The sequence below is a fragment of the Pleurodeles waltl genome, chromosome 3_1 (genome assembly GCF_031143425.1).
Source record: "Pleurodeles waltl isolate 20211129_DDA chromosome 3_1, aPleWal1.hap1.20221129, whole genome shotgun sequence".
NCBI classification, from domain to species: Eukaryota; Metazoa; Chordata; class Amphibia; order Caudata; family Salamandridae; genus Pleurodeles; species Pleurodeles waltl.
In genome coordinates, this window is record NC_090440.1 from 446,940,877 (window position 1) to 446,963,551 (window position 22,675).

Below are 22,675 nucleotides of genomic sequence, written 5' to 3' on the forward strand. Positions count from 1 at the left end.
AAAACAAGGTTTTGGATTTGCGGATCCACTGCGGATCTCCAGATAAGGGGTCTGCCTGTTTGTTGTATTCGAAGTACGGAAACACAACTGGTAAGTAGTGAAACACTTTTATTTACTGTAAATCTTCAGGAGCCACCATCGACACGTCCTGTCACCTCGCCAACTGTTGCTGCTCTCCGGTTGCCTAGACAACTCCAGCACGAGTCCCTCACTGTTCCACATTCCAAATGGAACATTTATATAACATACTATCTCTTCCCTTTTTTTTAAACATACCATACAGAAAATTAAAACTATATCATACATATTAACATAACCTACAAATACTAAACAAACTATAAAAAACATTGTAAATTGTAAGCAAAAAAAAAAAATTATAATAATTAGAACACAAAATAATACAAAAATAATACAAAAAACAAGGTTTTGGACCCCAACATAAAGTTACATAATTCCAAACAATACCTTTTTTACAGAACTGACTTCAGCTTCCAAGACAAAAAGTTTTCACTGCAGGATCTGCATACACACATCTTCCCCGAATCCATTGGAATTCTTTGGGTACTTGTGATAGCTGAATCCTTGTTCTGTGCAGTCAGACTGTTACTGCCACCACTCACATTCAATACCTGGAGAAGACTCCTCAGGTATCTTTACAACTTTGGACAGATTCCACCAACAACCCCCATCAACCATTACTGCATTGCCACAATATTTTTTTACCCTTACAGGATCACTGAAACTAGCATCCCTTTCTTTTACATACAGACTTTTTGTTATATGACCCAGGACAAATCATACAAAGTTTGGTGGCCTTGATGGAGTCATCTCTTTTCTTCATTAATTCCTGTCCCAAACTGACACTCTCTAAGTTGTTTATACATTTCACGTCTCTCAACCCCTTATCTTTCGCCAAACTTGATAGCCAAGCCAGAAACAAAATTGAAGTTGGTTTGCGACCTCTTAACGCTTCAAAAGGAGAGACCTTGGTCAAAGAATGAGGTGTAGAATGATAGAACCACAACATGGTTTTAACCGCTTCTTGAATGTCAAAATTATTATTCCTGGCCCATTTTATACAATCCCCAACTACTCTATTCATCCTCTCAACCAAACCATTGGTTTGAGGATGATAAAGAGAACGTTTTAAGTGCTTAATACCAGACTGCTTAAATAAAAATGTCCATTTCAAAATTAACAAATTGAACTCCATTGTTTGAAATGATAGCTTCTGGAAAACCTTTCTGCATGAAAATGTCTTTGAGGAAGCTCACTGCATTGGATGCGGATGGTGTGGCATAAAAACGAACTTCCGGACATCTACTGTGATAATCCATGAGAACAAATGCATATCACAAATTGTGAGGAAGAAAATTAAATGGGCTGATCATGTCTATACCTGACTTTGCCAAAGGTCTCTCTGGAAGGTTAATGGGATGTAATGGTGGAACACACCCCTTCAACCCTTTCTCAGCAGTTTTGCAGATCACACACTCTTTCACCACAGCATCAACATCCTTATCCATAGATCGCCACCAATAATTCTCTCTCAGCCTCTGTTTAGTCATTGTTGTCCCGAAGTGGCCTTCATGGGCAGAATTTATCATTCCAGAGCGGACCCCATAGGGCAGAATACACTTCTCACATCTCAAAAGTACCATATCTTCAATAGAAATTTACTCTGCAAATTTGCATAATGGTTGCAATGACAATGACACGTTTTCCTCATTAGGCCATCCATAAGTCACAAACTCCCTCGCTTTGGCAAAAATGTCATCATCTCACTCTGCTTTCTTCCATTCTGCTTTACTGACGGCTTTGCATCCCAATAGATCCACACTAGCAAAAAAACAGTCTTCTCTATCATCTTCAGAATCAAATTGGTCCATTTCATCAATAGGTAACCTTGAAAGAAGATACGCCCTAACATTAATTTTAACGGGTAAGTGCTTAACTTCTATATCATATTGCAGAAGCTTAGTGGTCAGACGAGCAATACGTGGAGTAGTATAATTGATCTTGTCACCTCTCAAAATATACAGTAGTGGTTTATGATCAGTCACAATTACAAATTTTCTACCCCACACATAACTTCTAAATTTTTCACTTGCCCAGACGCATGCTAGAAGCTCCTTTTCTATTACAGAATAGTTCAACTCTGCATCTCTCAGAACCCTAGAAGCATAACTAATGGTTACTTCTCCCTGTGCAGATTCCTGGGTCAACACAGCTCCTAAACCATACTTGCTGGCACCCACCATAATAGTACACATTAATTGAGGATCATACAAACGTAACGCTTTAGCATTAGTCATCTCAGATTTCACCAATTCAAAGGTGTACTGACAGTCCTTGTCCCACACAAGTGATACACTATTTTTTAGCATATTGGATAAACATCTCATCTTAGATGCATAATCATGAATGAACCGGGCATAGAATTCACACAATCCAATAAAAGAGCACAACTCATCTTTATTCCTAGAAGAAAGACACTCACTAACTGCTTTGAGTAAACCTGGTCTAGGTGTGACACCCTCAGAGGAGATGACATGTCCCAAAAACTCAATCTCTCTCTTCCAAAATTCCATTTGTCACTTTTTACAACCACACCATAATTCTCAAAAATCTGTAATACCGACTTGAGGATAGCATCATGTTCCACCAACTGTTTAGCAAAAATAAGAACATCATCCTGGAATACAAGAACCCCGTGGAACTCTTTCAACAGCTGTGACATTATCTGCTGGAAAACTGAAGCCGCTGAGACAAACCCAAAAGGCATCCTACGAAATTGGAAACTACCAAAAGGCGTGCTGAAAGCTGTGTAGTTTACAAAAAAAGGGGAGTACCCTTTCATCCCACCCTGCTTAGGGTACTAACAAAGCATATTCACAAAAAATATATATAGCAGGCAGGAACAAATCTAAACATTAATTCAACCAACCAATAAATTCGCTTTTGGTTAGTGGGATCAATTACTTTCCCAAATATGTTTATTCATTTATTTACAAACTAGCAATGTATACCTCATCATGAGAACATATATAAAAAAACACACCAGTTATAACCAAAAACTATTACATAAATTGTACTATACAATTACTTACAGCTAAATGCAAACAATACATAAAAATGGGACATGCCCAACGAAATAACTCATACAGGTCACTCTGGTACAATTCTCATTGTGATCCTGTCTACTAAAGATGACCAAGGGGTTAGCACTAAGCTGAAAACACCTAAAAATCTTTTAAGGTATTTATCTAGTGCTTTTGAATTATTTAAACTCTCTGTTTATTATTTACACGCCCTTGATCCCGCAAGAATAGTGTCGACGTGTTTCGGCCTTTAAACTTGTGGCCTCTTCAGGACAGTCGAAGGACACTGGCACCACTTCCTTAAATCAACAAAATCTCATATTGAATACAGACATCGGGCCAAATTATCTATTTGGCTATTAGTATTATCCTGACGTTTCTGATTTTATTAGACGTTAAAGGCACCATTCAGTTGAATGTGCTGTGTAGTGTCTAGAATTATCTTCAAGTACCACCTGGTGGTACGCTGAAGCCAAATCAATCTTCGAAAACCACTCTACACCATTAGGCTCCTCTAAAAGATAATTTATTCTGGGAAGAGGAAACAAGTCTATCCAGATCTCCTTATTTAAACTCCTCAAATCAACGCACAAGTGCATCTCACCATTATGTTTGCGTGCAACCACAATGGGTGACAACCATAGACTAGACTCCACTAGGTCAGTCACCCCACCCTCTTGCAGTTTCTTCTACTCCTGTTTAAGGTCGTCTCTCAAACTAAACGGAATTTATCTCAACTTCTGTTTAATGGGGATTGCCCCTTGTTTAACTCTAATTCTGTGTTTAAATCCCTTGATACATCCAAGTTTCTTTTAGAAAACATTGGGGAAATCTTTATGTAGGCCGTGGACATCCAACCCACATTGTTCTTTAACCCCTTCGCTGCCAGGCCTTATCCCCCTCAGGTGCCAAGCCTTTTCTTGGCTGTTTGGGTCAGTTCACACTTAGGCCCTCATAACTTTTTGTCCACATAAGCTACCCACGCCAAATTTCCGTCCTTTTTTTCCAACATCCAAGGGATTCTAGAGCTACCCAGACTTTGTGGGTTTCCCTTGAAGGCCAAGAACTTAGCCAAAATACAGCAAAAATGTGTTTTTTTCCAAAAAATTGGAAAAAAAGGACTGCAGAAGAAGGCTTGTGTTTTTTTTCTCTAAAAATGGCATAAAAAAAGGGTTTGCAGTGCTAAAATCACCTGTTTCCCACTTTAAGAAACAGGCAGACTTGAATCAGAAAACCCAATTTTTCAACACAATTTTGGCATTTTACCTCATTTGTACAATTTTTTGTGCTTTCAGCCTCCTTACAGTTAGGGACAGAAATGGGTGTGAAACCAATGCTGGATCCCAGACAGCTAAACAATTCTGAAAGTTGGACAAAATTCTGAATTCAGCAAGGGGTAATTTGTGTAGATCCTACATGGGTTTCCTACATAAAATAACAGCTGAAATAAAAATAAAAAATTGAAATTGACTTAAAATAACAGCCATTTTTCTCCACATTTTACTCTGTAACGTTTTCCTGCAATGTCAGATTTTTTAAAGCAATATACTGTTATGTCTGCTGGACTCTTCTGGTTGTAGGGATATATAGGGCTTGTAGGTTCATCCCTAGGTACCCAGAGACAATAAATGAGCTGCACTGTGTAATGGGTTTTCATTCTAATCCGGATGTACAGCAATTCATTTGCTGAAATATAAGGAGTGAAAAATAGGTACCAAGAAAACCTTTGTATTTCCAAAATGGGCACAAGAGAAGGTGTTGAGAAGCAGTGGTTATTTGCACATCTCTGAATTCCGGGGTGCCCATACTAGCGTGTGTTACATTTGGAAGGAAAAAAAAAAAAGAGAAAGACAAGGGGCAATAACACTTGTTTTGCTATTCTGTGGTCCCCCAAGTCTCCCAATAAAAATGGTACCTCACTTGCGTGGGTAGGCTAATGCTCGCGACAGGAAACGTAACATGGACTCATCACATTTTTACATTTAAATCTGATGTGTTTTTTGCAAAGTGCCTAGCTGTAGATTTTGGCCTCTAGCTGAGCCGGCACCTGGGGAAACCTATCAAAACTGCCCATTTTTTAAAACTAGACACCTAGGGGAATCTAATATGAGGTGACTTGTGGGGCTTTAGCTCAGCCGGCACCTAGGGAAACCTACCAAACCTGTGCATTTTTGAAAATTAGACAACTAGGGGAATCCAATTTGGGGTGACTTGTGGGGCTCTCACCAGGTTCTGTTACCCAGAATCCTTTGCAGACCTCACAATTTGGCCGAAAAAACACTTTTTCCTCACATTTTGGTGAAATAACGTTCTGGAATCTGAGAGGAGTCACAAATTTCCTTCCACCCAGCATTGCGCCAAGTCTCCTGATAGAAATGGTACCTTACTTGTGTGGGTAGGCCTAGTGCCAGCAACAGGAATTGCCCCAAAGCAAAAAATGGACACGTCACATTTTCCCAAAGAAAACAAAGCTATTTCTTGTAAACTGCCTAGCTTTGGATTTTGGCCTGTATCTCAGCCGGCACCTAGGGAAACCTACCAAACCTGTGCATTTTTGAAAATTAGACAACTAGGGGAATCCAATTTGGGGTGACTTGTGGGGCTCTCACCAGGTTCTGTCACCCAGAATCCTTTGCAAACCTCAAAATGTGGCTAAAAAAACACCTTTTCCTCACATCTCGGTGACATAACGTTCTGGAACCTGAGAGCAGCCACAAATTTCCTTCCACCCAGCATTCCCCCAAGTCTCCCGATAGAAATGGTACCTCACTTGTGTGGGTAGGCCTAGTGCCGGCAACAGGAATTGCCCCAAAACACAACGTGGAGACATCATATTTTCCCAAAGAAAACAGAACTGTTTTTTTAAAAGTGCCTAGCTGTGGATTTTGCCTCTAGCTCATCCAGCACCTAGGGAAGCCTACCAAACCTGTAAATTTTTGAAAACTAAAGACCAAGGGGAATCCAAGATAGGTTTACTTGTGGGGCTCTCACCAGGTTCTATTACCCATAATCATTTACAAACCTCAAAATTTGGCTGACAAAACACTTCTTCCTCACATTTTGGTAAGAGAAAGAATCTGAGAGGACCCACAAATTTCCTTCCACCCAGCGTTCCCCCAAGTCTCCCGATAAAAATGATATCTCACTTGTGTGGGTGGCCCAGGTGCCTGCAACAGAAAAATGCCAATAACCTGTAGAGATTGAGGGGTTAGCACAGGGAGTTGATAAGCACATATTTTTCTTTTATACATCTTTTAGAATGGCCTTGCTTTGGGGACCCACTAAAGTGACATATTATCTTACTTGGGAGACTGAGGGGAATGCTGGGTGGTAGGAAAGCTGTGCCAGAGCGGTGATCCTTGTAGGAAAGTACCATCTTGCCTGGCATGTTACCCCCATTTGTTCACTGTATATATGTTGTTTTAGTTGTATGTGTCACTGGGACCCTGCTAGTCAGGGCCCCAGTGCTCATAAGTGTGCCTGAATGTGTTACCTGTGTTATGACTAACTGTCTCACTGAGCCTCTGCTAATCAGAACCTCAGTGGTTATGCTCTCTCATTTCTTTCAAATTGTCACTAACAGGCTAGTGACCAATTTTACCAATTTACATTGGCTTACTGGAACACCCTTATAATTCCCTAGTATATGGTACTGAGGTACCCAGGGTATTGGGGTTCCAGGAGATCCCTATGGGCTGCAGCATTTCTTTTGCCACCCATAGGGAGCTCTGACAATTCTTACACAGGCTTGCCACTGCAGCCTGAGTGAAATAACGTCCACGTTATTTCACAGCCATTTTACACTGCACTTAAGTAACTTATAAGTCACCTATATGTCTAACCTTTACCTGGTAAAGGTTGGGTGCTAAGTTACTTAGTGTGAGGGCACCCTAGCACTAGCCAAGGTGCCCCACATTGTTCAGGGCCAATTCCCCGGACTTTGTGAGTGCGGAGACACCATTACACGCGTGCACTACATATAGGTCACTACCTATATGTAGCTTCACAATGGTAACTCCGAATATGGCCATGTAACATGTCTATGATCATGGAATTGCCCCCTCTATACCATCCTGGCATAGTTGGCACAATCCCATGATCCCAGTGGTCTGTAGCACAGACCCTGGTACTGCCAAACTGCCTTTCCCGGGGTTTCACTGCAGCTGCTGCTGCTGCCAACCCCTCAGACAGGCTTCTGCCCTCCTGGGGTCCAGCCAGGCCTAGCCCAGGATGGCAGAACAAAAGACTTCCTCTGAGAGAGGGTGTTACACCCTCTCCCTTTGGAAAATGGTGTGAAGGCAGGGGAGGAGTAGCCTGCCCCAGCCTCTGGAAATGCTTTCATGGGCACACATGATGCCCTTTTCTGCATACGCCAGTCTACACCGGTTCAGGGACCCCTTAGCCCTGCTCTGGCGCGAAACTGGACAAAGGGAAGGGGAGTGACCACTCCCCTGACCTGTACCTCCCCTGGGAGGTGCCCAGAGCTCCTCCAGTGTGCTCCAGACCTCTGCCATCTTGGAAACAGAGGTGCTGCTGGCACACTGGACTGCTCTGAGTGGCCAGTGCCATCAGGTGACGTCAGAGACTCCTTCTGATAGGCTCCTTCAGGTGTTGCTAGCCTATCCTCTCTCCTAGGTAGCCAAACCCTCTTTTCTGGCTATTTAGGGTCTCTGTCTCTTGGGATTCCTTAGATAACGAATGCAAGAGCTCATCCGAGTTCCTCTGCATCTCTCTCTTCACCTTCTGCCAAGGAATCGACTGCTGACCGCGCTGGAAGCCTGCAAAACTGCAACAAAGTAGCGAAGACGACTACTGCAACTCTGTAACGCTGATCCTGCCGCCATCTCTACTGTTTTCCTGGTGGTGCATGCTGTGGGGGTAGTCTGCCTCCTCTCTGCACTAGAAGCTCCGAAGAAATCTCCCGTGGGTCGACAGAATCTTCCCCCTGCTACCGCAGGCACCAAAGAACTGCATCACAGGTCCCCTGGGTGTCCTCTCAGCACGACGAGCGAGGTCCCTTGAATCCAGGAACTGTGTCCAAGTGACTCCCACAGTCCAGTGACTCTTCACTCCAAGTTTGGTGGAGGTAAGTCCTTGCCTCCCCACGCCAGACTGCACTGCTGGGAACCGCGACTTTTGCAGCTACTCCGGCCTCTGTGCACTTCCGGCAGAAATCCTTTGTGCACAGCCAAGCCTGGGTCCTCGGCACTCTAATCTGCATTGCACGACCTCCTAAGTTGTCCTCCGGCGATGTGGGACTCCTTTGTGCGACTTCGGGTGAGCACCGTTTTACACATCCTTGTAGTGCCTGTTTTGGGCACTTCTGCGGGTGCTGCCTGCTGGTGAGAGGGCTTCTTGTGTTGCTTGACACCTCCTCTGTCCCCAGCCGCAATTGGCGATATCCTGGTCCCTCCTGGGCCACAGCAGCATCCAAAAACCCTAACCGCACGATTTGCAGCTAGCAAGGCTTGTTGGCAGTCTTTCTTCAGAAAAACACTTCTGCACGACTCTCCACGGTGTGGGGGATCAATCCTCCAAAGGGGAAGTCTCTAGCCCTTGTCATTCCTGCAGAACCTCCAGCTTCTACTGTCCAGTAGCAGCTTCTTTGCACCCACAGCTGGCATTTCCTGGGCATCTGCCCATCTCCGACTTGCTTGTGACTTTTGGACTTGGTCCCCTTGTTCCACAGGTACCCTCGACTGGAAATCCATCATTGTTGCATTGTTGGTTTGTGTCTTTCCTGCAGAATTCCCCTATCACGACTCTATGTCCTTTGGGGAACTTTAGTGCACTTTGCACTCACTTTTCAGGGTCTTGGGGTGGGCTATTTTTCTAACCCTTACTATTTTCTAATAGTCCCAGCGACCCTCTACAATGTCACATAGGTTTGGGGTCCATTTGTGGTTCGCATTCCACTTTTGGAGTATATGGTTTGTGTTGCCCCTGTCCCTATGTGTCCCCATTGCATCCTATTGTAACTATACATTGTTTGCACTGTTTTCTAATTCTATTACTGTATATTTTGGTATTGTGTACATATATCTTGTGCATATTTGCTATCCTCATACTGAGGGTACTCACTGAGATACTTTTGGCATATTGTCATAAAAATAAAGTACCTTTATTTTTAGTATATCTGTGTATTGTGTTTTCTTATGATATTGTGCATATGACACTAGTGGTACTGTAGGAGCTTCACTCGTCTCCTAGTTCAGCCTAAGCTGCTCTGCTAAGCTACCATTATCTATCAGCCTATGCTGCTAGACACCCTCTACACTAATAAGGGATAACTGGGCCTGGTGCAAGGTGTAAGAACCCCTAGGTACTCACTACAAGCCAGTCCAGCCTCCTACATTGGTTGTGCAGCGGTGGGATTAGTGCTTTGAGACTACTTACCACTTTTGCCATTGTACTTTTCATAAGATAAAAATATACAAAACAAGTTCAGTGTATGTACACCTAACCAAAAAGTTTTGCATTTCTTTTCTCACCTCTTTTCTAAAGTGCTGAAAAGTACCTCTAAAACTTTCTAAAAAGTTCTTAAAAGTTAAAAAAGTTTTTTTTTCTGTCCTTTCTAAAAGTTCTGACAAACTTTTTATCCTTTTTCTATCACTTTAACTCTTTCTAAAAATGTCTGGCACAGGCCAAAATGTTGATCTGTCCAAACTTGCATATGATCACCTTAGCTGCAAAGGAGCAAGGAGTCTGCATAGAAAGAGGTTTGAGTGTAGGGAAGAATCCTTCCTTGGAATTATTGCTTAACATGCTTAGAGAACAAGATAAGGCCAGAAGGGCCCCATCTGTTGAAAAAGTAGCGAATGGTTCCCAATCTGATCCAGGGACTCCCCTAGGAAAAGATTCAGGAAAGAAACTTTCTAGCCTGCCCATTACTAGACAGTCTAGCATAGTTGGTACTGATGTAGAGGTACACCATACAGATAGTGTTATCTCACATCAGAGCAAGAGTATTGTTTCTCACCACAGTAGAAGTGATGTTTCTGTTAACCAAGCTGTTAGGGTGCCTTCTGTAAGGGATAGGTCTCCTTCTGTCCATTCTCACCATACTTCTGTTTCTAGACATGTCCCACCCACCCACCCTGATGACAGATTGTTAGAAAGGGAGCTCAATAGATTGAGAGTGGAACAAACCAGACTGAAGCTCAAGAAGCAACAGCTGGATTTGGATAGACAGTCCTTAGAAGTAGAGAAGGAGAGACAGAAATTGGGTTTAGAAACCCATGGTGGCAGCAGCAGTATTCCCATTAGTCATCCTGCAAAAGAGCATGATTCGAGGAATCTGCACAAGATAGTTCCCCCTTATAAGGAGGGGGATGACATTAACAAGTGGTTTGCTGCACTTGAGAGGGCCTGTGTTGTACAGGATGTCCCTCAAAGGCAGTGGGCTGCTATCCTATGGCTATCATTTAGTGGAAAAGGTAGGGATAGGCTCCTTACTGTGAAAGAAAGTGAAGCCAATGATTTCAAAATTCTTAAGAATGCACTCCTGGATGGTTATACTGAACAATACAGGATAAAGTTCAGAGAGACCAAAAAAGAGTCTTCACAAGACTGGGTTGATTTAATTGACCATTCAGTGAAGGCCTTGGAGGGGTGGTTACATGGCAGTAAAGTTACTGATTATGACAGCCTGTATAACTTGATCCTGAGAGAGCATATTCTTAATAATTGTGTGTCTGATTTGTTGCACCAGTACTTGGTGGACTCTGATCTGACCTCTCCCCAAGAATTGGGAAAGAAGGCAGACAAATGGGTCAGAACAAGGGTGAACAGAAAGGTTCATACAGGGGGTGACAAAGATGGCAACAAGAAGAAGGATGGTAAGTCTTCTGACAAGGGTGGGGACAAATCTAAAAATGAGTCTTCATCAGGCCCACAAAAACACTCTGGTGGGGGTGGTGGGCCCAAATCCTCTTCTAATCAAAACAAAGAAAAGAAACCATGGTGCTATTTATGTAAAATAAAAGGCCATTGGACAACATATCCCAGTTGTCCAAAGAAAAGCACCAAGCCTCCTACCACTACAACCCCTACTGCTACACCTAGTGTCCCTACTAATAGCAGTGGTGGTGGGAGCAAACCTACTAATAGCTAATCCAAGGGAGTAGCTGGGCTTACTTTTGGAAACTTAGTTGGGGTTGGTCTGATTAGGGAGACCACAGAGGATGTGTTAGTCTCTGAGGCGGCTATTGATTTAGCCACCTTGGTTGCTTGTCCCCTTAACATGGATAAGTACAGGCAACTACCCCTAATAAATGGTGTTGAGGTTCAGGCCTACAGGGACACTGGTGCCAGTGTGACTATGGTCATAGAGAAACTGGTCCATCCTGAACAACACCTACTTGGTCCCCAGTACCAAGTAACCGATGCTCACAACAACACACTTAGCCACCCTATGGCTGTTGTAAATCTCAACTGGGGGGGTGGTTACTGGTTCAAAGAAAGTTGTGGTAGCCTCAGATTTACCTGTAGACTGTCTACTAGGAAACGATTTGGAGACATCAGCATGGTCAGATGTGGAGTTAGAGGCCCATGCCGCAATGCTGGGCATCCCAGGGCATCTTTTTGCTTTAACCAGGGCTCAGGCCAAAAAGCAAAAAGGACAGGGTGACTTGGATCCTGGAACAATGGACCAAGTGCTCCCTAAAGCTAGGGCTAGTAGAAGTAAAGCACTTCCTACTATCCCTCCCTCTACAGTGGATTCTGCTTCTGAGGAAGAAGAATTTCCACCCTGTGCAGAACCTACACCAGAGGAGCTGGAAGCAGACACTGCTGAGCTTTTGGGTGAAGGGGGGCCTGCCAGAGAGGAACTGAGTGTGGCACAGCATACCTGTCCCACACTAGAGGGTCTAAGACAGCAAGCTGTCAAACAAGCTAATGGGGATGTCAGTGACTCTCACAGAGTTTACTGGGAGGACAACCTCTTGTACACTGAAGCAAGGGATCCTAACCCTGGAGGTTAGTGATTCCTCAGGAGTACAGAAAGTTCCTCCTAACTATAGCCCACGACATTCCCCTAGCTGGACATCTGGGACAAATGAAAACTTGGGACAGGCTTGTTCCCTTGTTTCATTGGCCTAGAATGTCTGAGGACACAAAAGAATTTTGTAAGTCCTGTGAAACCTGTCAAGCCAGTGGCAAGACAGGTGGCACCCCAAAGGCACCCCTTATTCCACTGCCTGTGGTTGGGGTTACCTTTGAAAGGGTAGGGGTTGACATAGTTGGCCCCCTTGACCCTCCTACTGCTTCAGGCAATAGGTTTATCTTGGTGGTAGTGGACCATGCCACAAGATATCCTGAAGCAATTCCTTTAAGGACCACTACAGCACCTGCAGTGGCAAAGGCCCTCCTGGGAATATTTTCCAGGGTGGGCTTCCCAAAGGAAGTAGTATCAGACAGGGTAAGCAATTTCATGTCTGCTTACTTAAAGGCCATGTGGAAGGAGTGTGGTGTGACATACAAGTTCACTACACCCTATCATCCACAAACAAATGGGCTGGTGGAGAGATTTAACAAAACTCTCAAAGGCATGATTATGGGACTCCCTGAAAAACTCCGCAGGAGATGGGATATCCTTTTACCATGCCTCCTTTTTGCCTACAGGGAGGTACCCCAGAAAGGAGTGGGCTTCAGCCCCTTTGAACTCCTCTTTGGACACCCTGTTAGGGGTCCACTAACATTTGTCAAGGAGGGTTGGGAACAACCTTTAAAAGCTCCAAAGCAAGATATTGTGGATTATGTACTTGGCCTCAAATCAAGGATGGCTGAGTATATGAAAAAGGCCAGTAAAAACCTTCAGGCCAGCCAAGAGCTCCAGAAGCAATGGCATGACCAGAAGGCTGTTTTGGTTCAGTACCAACCAGGGCAGATAGTGTGGGTCTTGGAGCCCGTGGCCTCAAGAGCACTCCAAGATAAATGGAGTGGACCCCACATAATTGTTGAAAAGAAGGGTGAAGTCACCTACTTAGTTGACCTAGGCACTGCCAGGAGTCCCCTTAGGGTGCTCCATGTCAATCGCCTGAAACCCTACTACGACAAGGCTGATCTCACCCTGCTCATGGCACCTGATGAGGGACAGGAAGAAGACAGTGATCCTCTACCTCATCTCTTCTCTTACACAGAACAAGATGCTCTAGTGGAAGGTGTAGTTTTGGCTGATTGTCTTGCTGCTGAGCAGAAAGACCATTGCATAAATCTCCTGGGTCAGTTTTCTGAACTCTTCTCTACTGTGCCAGGTACCACTTCTTGGTGTGAGCACACTATAGATACTGGAGACATCTTGCCTGTCAAAAGTAAGATCTATAGGCAGCCTGACCATGTCAGAGACTGCATAAAGCAAGAGGTGCAGAAAATGTTAGAACTAGGAGTGGTTGAGCACTCAGAAAGTCCAACGGCTTCTCCTGTGGTACTTGTACCAAAACCTCATTCCAAGGATGGAAAGAAGGAAATGCGGTTTTGTGTAGACTACAGAGGTCTCAACCAGGTAACCAAATCTGATGCTCACCCTATACCCAGGGCAGATGAGCTCATAGATACACTGGCATCTGCCAAGTATCTAAGCACTTTTGACTTGACTGCAGGGTATTGGCAGATCAAATTATCAGAAGATGCTAAACCTAAAACTGCATTTTCAACCATTGGAGGCCATTACCAATTCACAGTAATGCCTTTTGGATTGAAAAATGCACCTGCCACTTTTCAGAGGTTGGTGAACACAGTCCTGCAAGGGCTGGAAGCTTTCAGTGCAGCATATCTGGACGATATAGCTGTCTTTAGCTCCAGTTGGGATGATCACCTGGTCCACCTATGGAAAGTTTTAGAGGCCCTGCAAAAGGCAGGCCTCACTATCAAGGCTTCAAAGTGCCAGATAGGGCAGGGGAAGGTGGTTTATCTGGGACACCTTGTTGGTGGGGAACAGATTGCACCACTTCAGGGGAAAATCCAAACTATTATAGATTGGGTTCCCCCTACTACTCAGACTCAGGTGAGAGCCTTCCTAGGCCTCACTGGGTATTACAGGAGGTTCATTAAGAACTATGGCTCCATTGCAGCCCCTCTTAATGACCTCACATCCAAGAAAATGCCTAAAAAGGTATTATGGACAGCAAACTGTCAGAAAGCTTTTGAGGAGCTGAAGCAGGCCATGTGCTCTGCACCTGTCGTGAAAAGCCCTTGTTACTCTAAAAAATTCTATGTCCAAACTGATGCATCTGAATTAGGAGTAGGGGCAGTCCTATCACAACTTAATTCTGAGGGCCAGGATCAACCTGTTGCTTTTATTAGTAGGAGGTTGACCCCTAGAGAAAAGCGTTGGTCTGCCATTAAGAGGGAGGCCTTTGCTGTGGTCTGGGCACTGAAGAAGTTGAGGCCATACTTGTTTGGCACTCACTTCATTGTTCAGACAGAACACAAACCTCTACTTTGGCAAAAACAAATGAAAGGTGAAAATCCTAAATTATTGAGGTGGTCCATATCCCCACAGGGAATGGACTATACAGTGGAACATAGACCTGGGAGTAGCCACTCCAATGCAGATGGACTCTCCAGATATTTCCACTTAGACAATGAAGACTCATCAGGTCATGGCTAGTCTTATTGTCCTTCGTTTGGGGGGGGGGGGGGGGTTTGTAGGAAAGTACCATCTTGCCTGGCATGTTACCCCCATTTTTTCACTGTATATATGTTGTTTTAGTTGTATGTGTCACTGGGACCCTGCTAGTCAGGGCCCCAGTGCTCATAAGTGTGCCTGAATGTGTTACCTGTGTTATGACTAACTGTCTCACTGAGGCTATGCTAATCAGAACCTCAGTGGTTATGCTCTCTCATTTCTTTCAAATTGTCACTAACAGGCTAGTGACCAATCTTACCAATTTACATTAGCTTACTGGAACACCCTTATAATTCCCTAGTATATGGTACTGAGGTACCCAGGGTATTGGGGTTCCAGGAGATCCCTATGGGCTGCAGCATTTCTTTTGCCACCCATAGGGAGCTCTGACAATTCTTACAAAGGCCTGCCACTGCAGCCTGAGTGAAATAACGTCCACGTTATTTCACAGCCATTTTACACTGCACTTAAGTAACTTATAAGTCACCTATATGTCTAACCTTTACCTGGTAAAGGTTGGGTGCTAAGTTACTTAGTGTGAGGGCACCCTGGCACTAGCCAAGGTGCCCCACATTGTTCAGGGCCAATTCCCCGGGCTTTGTGAGTGCGGGGACACCATTACACGCGTGCACTACATATAGGTCACAATGGTAACTCCGAATATGGCCATGTAACATGTCTATGATCATGGAATTGCCCCCTCTATACCATCCTGGCATAGTTGGCACAATCCCATGATCCCAGTGGTCTTTAGCATAGACCCTGGTACTGCCAAACTGCCTTTCCCGGGGTTTCACTGCAGCTGCTGCCAACCCTTCAGACAGGCTTCTGCCCTCCTGGGGTCCAGCCAGGCCTGGCCCAGGATGGCAGAACAAAAGACTTCCTCCGAGAGAGGGTGTTACACCCTCTCCCTTTGGAAAATGGTGTGAAGGCAGGGGAGGAGTAGCCTCCCCCAGCCTCTGGAAATGTTTTCATGGGCACACATGGTGCCCATTTCTGCATAAGCCAGTGTACACCAGTTCAGGGACCCATTAGCCCTGCTCTGGCGTGAAACTGGACAAAGGGAAGGGGAGTGACCACTCCCCTGACCTGTACCTCCCCTGGGAGGTGCCCAGAGCTCCTCCAGTGTGCTCCAGACCTCTGCCATCTTGGAAACAGAGGTGCTGCTGGCACACTGGACTACTCTGAGTGGCCAGTGCCATCAGGTGACGTCAGAGACTCCTTCTGATAGGCTCCTTCAGGTGTTGCTAGCCTATCCTCTCTCCTAGGTAGCCAAACCCTCTTTTCTGGCTATTTAGGGTCTCTGTCTCTTGGGATTCCTTAGATAACGAATGCAAGAGCTCATCCGAGTTTCTCTGCATCTCTCTCTTCACCTTCTGCCAAGGAATCGACTGCTGACCGCGCTGGAAGCCTGCAAAACTGCAACAAAGTAGCAAAGACGACTACTGCAACTCTGTAACGCTGATCCTGCCGCCATCTCGACTGTTTTCCTGGTGGTGCATGCTGTGGGGGTAGTCTGCCTCCTCTCTGCACTAGAAGCTCCGAAGAAATCTCCCGTGGGTCGACGGAATCTTCCCCCTGCTACCGCAGGCACCGAAGAAATGCATCACAGGTCCCCTGGGTCTCCTCTCAGCACGACGAGCGAGGTCCCTTGAATCCAGCAACTGTGTCCAAGTGACTCCCACAGTCCAGTGACTCTTCATTCCAAGTTTGGTGGAGGTAAGTCTTTGCCTCCCCACGCCAGACTGCACTGCTGGGAACAGCGACTTTTGCAGCTACTCCGGCCTCTGTGCACTTCCGGTGGAAATCCTTTGTGCACAGCCAAGCCTGGGTCCATGGCACTCTAACCTGCATTGCACGACCTCCTAAGTTGTCCTCCGGCGACGTGGGACTCCTTTGTGCGACTTCGGGTGAGCATCATTTCACGCATCCTTGTAGTGCCTGTTTCGGGCACTTCTGCGGGTGCTGCCTGCTGATGAGAGGACTCCTTTTCTTGCTCGACGCCCTCTCTGTCCCCAGACGCAATTGGCGACATCCTGGTCCCTCCTGGGCTACAGCAGCATCCAAAAACCCTAACCGCATGATTTGCAGCTAGCAAGGCTTGTTGGCGGTCTTTCTTCAGGAAAACACTTCTGCACAACTCTCCACGGTGTGGGGGGCCCATGCTCCAAAGGGGATGTCTCTAGCCCTTGTCATTCCTGCAGAACCTCCAGCTTCTACTGTCCAGTAGCAGCTTCTTTGCACCCACAGCTGGCATTTCCTGGGCATCTGCCCATCTCCGACTTGCTTGTGACTTTTGGACTTGGTCCCCTTGTACCACAGGTACCCTCAACTGGAAATCCATCATTGTTGCATTGTTGGTTTGTGTCTTTCCTGCAGAATTCCCCTATCACGACTCTATGTCCTTTGGGGAACTTTAGTGCACTTTGCACTCACTTTTCAGGGTCTTGGGGTGGGCTATTTTTCTAACCCTTACTATTTTCTAATAGTCCCAGCGACCCTCTACAAGGTCACATAGGTTTGGGGTCCATTCGTGGTTCGCATTCCACTTTTGGAGTATATGGTTTGTGTTGCCCCTATCCCTATGTGTCCCCATTGCATCCTATTGTAACTATACATTGTTTGCACTGTTTTCTAATACTATTACTGTATATTTTGGTATTGTGTACATATATCTTGTGCATATTTGCTATCCTCATACTGAGGGTACTCACTGAGATACTTTTGGCATATTGTCATAAAAATAAAGTACCTTTATTTTTAGTATATCTGTGTATTGTGTTTTCTTATGATTTTGTGCATATGACACTAGTGGTACTGTAGGAGCTTCACTCGTCTCCTAGCTCAGCCTAAGCTGCTCTGCTAAGCTACCATTATCTATCAGCCTATGCTGCTAGACACCCTATACACTAATAAGGGATAACTGGGCCTGGTGCAAGGTGTAAGTACCCCTAGGTACTCACTACAAGCCAGTCCAGCCTCCTACATTGGTTGTGCAGCGGTGGGATAAGTGCTTTGAGACTACTTACCACTTTTGCCATTATACTTTTCATAAGAGAAAAATATACAAAACAAGTTCAGTGTATGTACACCTAACCAAAAAGTTTAGCATTTCTTTTCTCACCTCTTTTCTAAAGTGCTGAAAAGTACCTCTAAAATTCCTAAAAAGTTCTTAAAAGTTTAAAAAGTTTTTTTATGTCCTTTCTAAAAGTTCTGACAAACTTTTTATCCTTTTTCTATCACTTTAACTCTTTCTAAAAATGTCTGGCACAGGCCAAAATGTTGATCTGTCCAAACTTGCATATGATCACCTTAGCTGCAAAGGAGCAAGGAGTCTCTGCATAGAAAGAGGTTTGAGTGTAGGGAAGAGTCCTTCCTTGGAATTATTGCTTAACATGCTTAGAGAACAAGATAAGGCCAGAAGGGCCCCATCTGTTGAAAAAGTAGCCAATGGTTCCCAATCTGATCCAGGGACTCCCCTAGGAAAAGATTCAGGAAAGAAACTTTCTAGCCTGCCCGTTACTAGACAGTCTAGCATAGTTGGTACTGATGTAGAGGTACACCATACAGATAGTGTTATCTCACATCATAGCAAGAGTATTGTTTCTCACCACAGTAGAAGTGATGTTTCTATTAACCAAGCTGTTAGGGTGCCTTCTGTAAGGGATAGGTCTCCTTCTGTCCATTCTCACCATAATTCTGTTTCTAGACATGTCCCACCCACCCACCCTGATGACAGATTGTTAGAAAGGGAGCTCAATAGATTGAGAGTGGAACAAACCAGACTGAAGCTCAAGAAGCAACAGCTGGATTTGGATAGACAGTCCTTAGAAGTAGAGAAGGAGAGACAGAAATTGGGTTTAGAAACCCATGGTGGCAGCAGCAGTATTCCCAATAGTCATCCTGCAAAAGAGCATGATTCGAGGAATCTGCACAAGATAGTTCCCCCTTATAAGGAGGGGGATGACATTAACAAGTGGTTTGCTGCACTTGAGAGGGCCTGTGTTGTACAGGATGTCCCTCAAAGGCAGTGGGCTGCTATCCTATGGCTATCATTTAGTGGAAAAGGTAGGGATAGGCTCCTTACTGTGAAAGAAAGTGAAGCCAATGATTTCAAAATTCTTAAGAATGCACTCCTGGATGGTTAAGGCTTAACCACTGAACAATACAGGATAAAGTTCAGAGAGACCAAAAAAGAGTCTTCACAAGACTGGGTTGATTTCATTGACCATTCAGTGAAGGCCTTGGAGGGGTGGTTACATGGCAGTAAAGTTACTGATTATAACAGCCTGTATAACTTGATCCTGAGAGAGCATATTCTTAATAATTGTGTGTCTGATTTGTTGCACCAGTACTTGGTGGACTCTGATCTGACCTCTCCCCAAGAATTGGGAAAGAAGGCAGACAAATGGGTCAGAACAAGGGTGAACAGAAAGGTTCATACAGGGGGTGACAAAGATGGCAACAAGAAGAAGGATGGTAAGTCTTCTGACAAGGGTGGGGACAAATCTAAAAATGAGTCTTCATCAGGCCCACAAAAACACTCTGGTGGGGGTGGTGGGCCCAAATCCTCTTCTAATCAAAACAAAGAAAAGAAACCATGGTGCTATTTATGTAAAATAAAAGGCCATTGGACAACATATCCCAGTTGTCCAAAGAAAAGCACCAAGCCTCCTACCACTACAACCCCTACTGCTACACCTAGTGTCCCTACTAATAGCAGTGGTGGTGGGAGCAAACCTACTAATAGCCAATCCAAGGGAGTAGCTGGGCTCACTTTTGGTAACTTAGTTGGGGTTGGTCTGATTAGGGAGACCACAGAGGATGTGTTAGTCTCTGAGGGGGCTATTGATTTAGCCACCTTGGTTGCTTGTCCCCTTAACATGGATAAGTACAAACAACTACCCCTAATAAATGGTGTTGAGGTTCAGGCCTACAGGGACACTGGTGCCAGTGTGACTATGGTCATAGAGAAACTGGTCCACCCTGAACAACACCTACTTGGTCACCAGTACCAAGTAACCGATGCTCACAACAACACACTTAGCCACCCTATGGCTGTTGTAAATCTCAACTGGGGGGGGGGTTACTGGTCCAAAGAAAGTTGTGGTAGCCTCAGATTTACCTGTAGACTGTCTACTAGGAAACGATTTGGAGACATCAGCATGGTCAGATGTGGAGTTGGAGGCCCACGCAGCAATGCTGGGCATCCCAGGGCATCTTTTTGCTTTAACCAGGGCTCAGGCCAAAAAGCAAAAAGGACAGGGTGACTTGGATCCTGGAACAATGGACCAAGTGCTCCCTAAAGCTAGGGCTAGTAGAAGTAAAGCACTTCCTACTATCCCTCCCTCTACAGTGGATTCTACTTCTGAGGAAGAAGAATTTCCACCCTGTGCAGAACCTACACCAGAGGAGCTGGAAGCAGACACTGCTGAGCTTTTGGGTGAAGTTGGGCCTGCCAGAGGGGAACTGAGTGTGGCACAGCATACCTGTCCCACACTAGAGGGTCTAAGACAGCAAGCTGTCAAACAAGCTAATGGGGATGTCAGTGACTCTCACAGAGTTTACTGGGAGGACAACCTCTTGTACACTGAAGCAAGGGATCCTAAGCCTGGAACTGCCAGGAGGTTAGTGATTCCTCAGGAGTACAGAAAGTTCCTCCTAACTCTAGCCCACGACATTCCCCTAGCTGGACATCTGGGACAAATGAAAACTTGGGACAGGCTTGTTCCCTTGTTTCATTGGCCTAGAATGTCTGAGGACACAAAATAATTTTGTAAGTCCTGTGAAACCTGTCAAGTCAGTGGCAAGACAGGTGGCACCCCAAAGGCACCCCTTATTCCACTGCCTGGGGTTGGGGTTCCCTTTGAAAGGGTAGGGGTTGACATAGTTGGCCCCCTTGACCCTCCTACTGCGTCAGGCAATAGGTTTATCTTGGTGGTAGTGGACCATGCCACCAGATATCCTGAAGCAATTCCTTTAAAGACCACTACAGCACCTGCAGTGGCAAAGGCCCTCCTGGGAATATTTTCCAGGGTGGGCTTCCCAAAGGAAGTAGTATCAGACAGGGGAAGCAATTTCATGTCTGCTTACTTAAAGGCCATGTGGAAGGAGTGTGGTGTGACATACAAGTTCACTACACCCTATCATCCACAAACAAATGGACTGGTGGAGAGATTTAACAAAACTCTCAAAGGCATGATTATGGGACTCCCTGAAAAACTCCGCAGGAGATGGGATATCCTTTTACCATGCCTCCTTTTTGCCTACAGGGAGGTACCCCAGAAAGGAGTGGGCTTCAGCCCCTTTGAACTCCTCTTTGGACACCCTGTTAGGGGTCCACTAACATTTGTCAAGGAGGGTTGGGAACAACCTTTAAAAGCTCCAAAGCAAGATATTGTGGATTATGTACTTGGCCTCAAATCAAGGATGGCTGAGTATATGAAAAAGGCCAGTAAAAACCTTCAGGCCAGCCAAGAGCTCCAGAAGCAATGGCATGACCAGAAGGCTGTTTTGGTTCAGTACCAACCAGGGCAGATAGTGTGGGTCTTGGAGCCCGTGGCCTCATGAGCACTCCAAGATAAATGGAGTGGACCCCACATAATTGTTGAAAAGAAGGGTGAAGTCACCTACTTAGTTGACTTAGGCACTGCCAGGAGTCCCCTTAGGGTGCTCCATGTCAATCGCCTGAAACCCTACTATGACAGGGCTGATCTCACCCTGCTCATGGCAACTGATGAGGGACAGGAAGAAGACAGTGATCCTCTACCTGATCTCCTCTCTTACACAGAACAAGATGCTCTAGTGGAAGGTGTAGTTTTGGCTCATTGTCTTACTGCTGAGCAGAAAGACCATTGCATAAATCTCCTGGGTCAGTTTTCTGAACTCTTCTCTACTGTGCCAGGTACCAATTCTTGGTGTGAGCACACTATAGATACTGGAGACAGCTTGCCTGTCAAAAGTAAGATCTATACAGGGAGTGCAGAATTATTAGGCAAGTTGTATTTTTGAGGATTAATTTTATTATTGAACAACAACCATGTTCTCAATGAACCCAAAAAACTCATTAATATCAAAGCTGAATATTTTTGGAAGTAGTTTTTAGTTTGTTTTTAGTTTTAGCTATGTTAGGGGGATATCTGTGTGTGCAGGTGACTATTACTGTGCATAATTATTAGGCAACTTAACAAAAAAAAAATATATACCCATTTCAATTATTTATTATTACCAGTGAAACCAATATAACATCTCAACATTCACAAATATACATTTCTGACATTCAAAAACAAAACAAAAACAAATCAGTGACCAATATAGCCACCTTTCTTTGCAAGGACACTCAAAAGCCTGCCATCCATGGATTCTGTCAGTGTTTTGATCTGTTCACCATCAACATTGCGTGCAGCAGCAACCACAGCCTCCCAGACACTGTTCAGAGAGGTGTACTGTTTTCCCTCCATGTAAATCTCACATTTGATGATAGACCACAGGTTCTCAATGGGGTTCAGATCAGGTGAACAAGGAGGCCATGTCATTAGATTTCCTTCTTTTATACCCTTTCTTGCCAGCCACGCTGTGGAGTACTTGGACGCGTGTGATGGAGCATTGTCCTGCATGAAAATCATGTTTTTCTTGAAGGATGCAGACTTCTTCCTGTACCACTGCTTGAAGAAGGTGTCTTCCAGGAACTGGCAGTAGGACTGGGAGTTGAGCTTGACTCCATCCTCAACCCGAAAAGGCCCCACAAGCTCATCTTTGATGATACCAGCCCAAACCAGTACTCCACCTCCACCTTGCTGGCGTCTGAGTCGGACTGGAGCTCTCTGCCCTTTACCAATCCAGCCACGGGCCCATCCATCTGGCCCATCAAGACTCACTCTCATTTCATCAGTCCATAAAACCTTAGAAAAATCAGTCTTGAGATATTTATTGGCCCAGTCTTGACGTT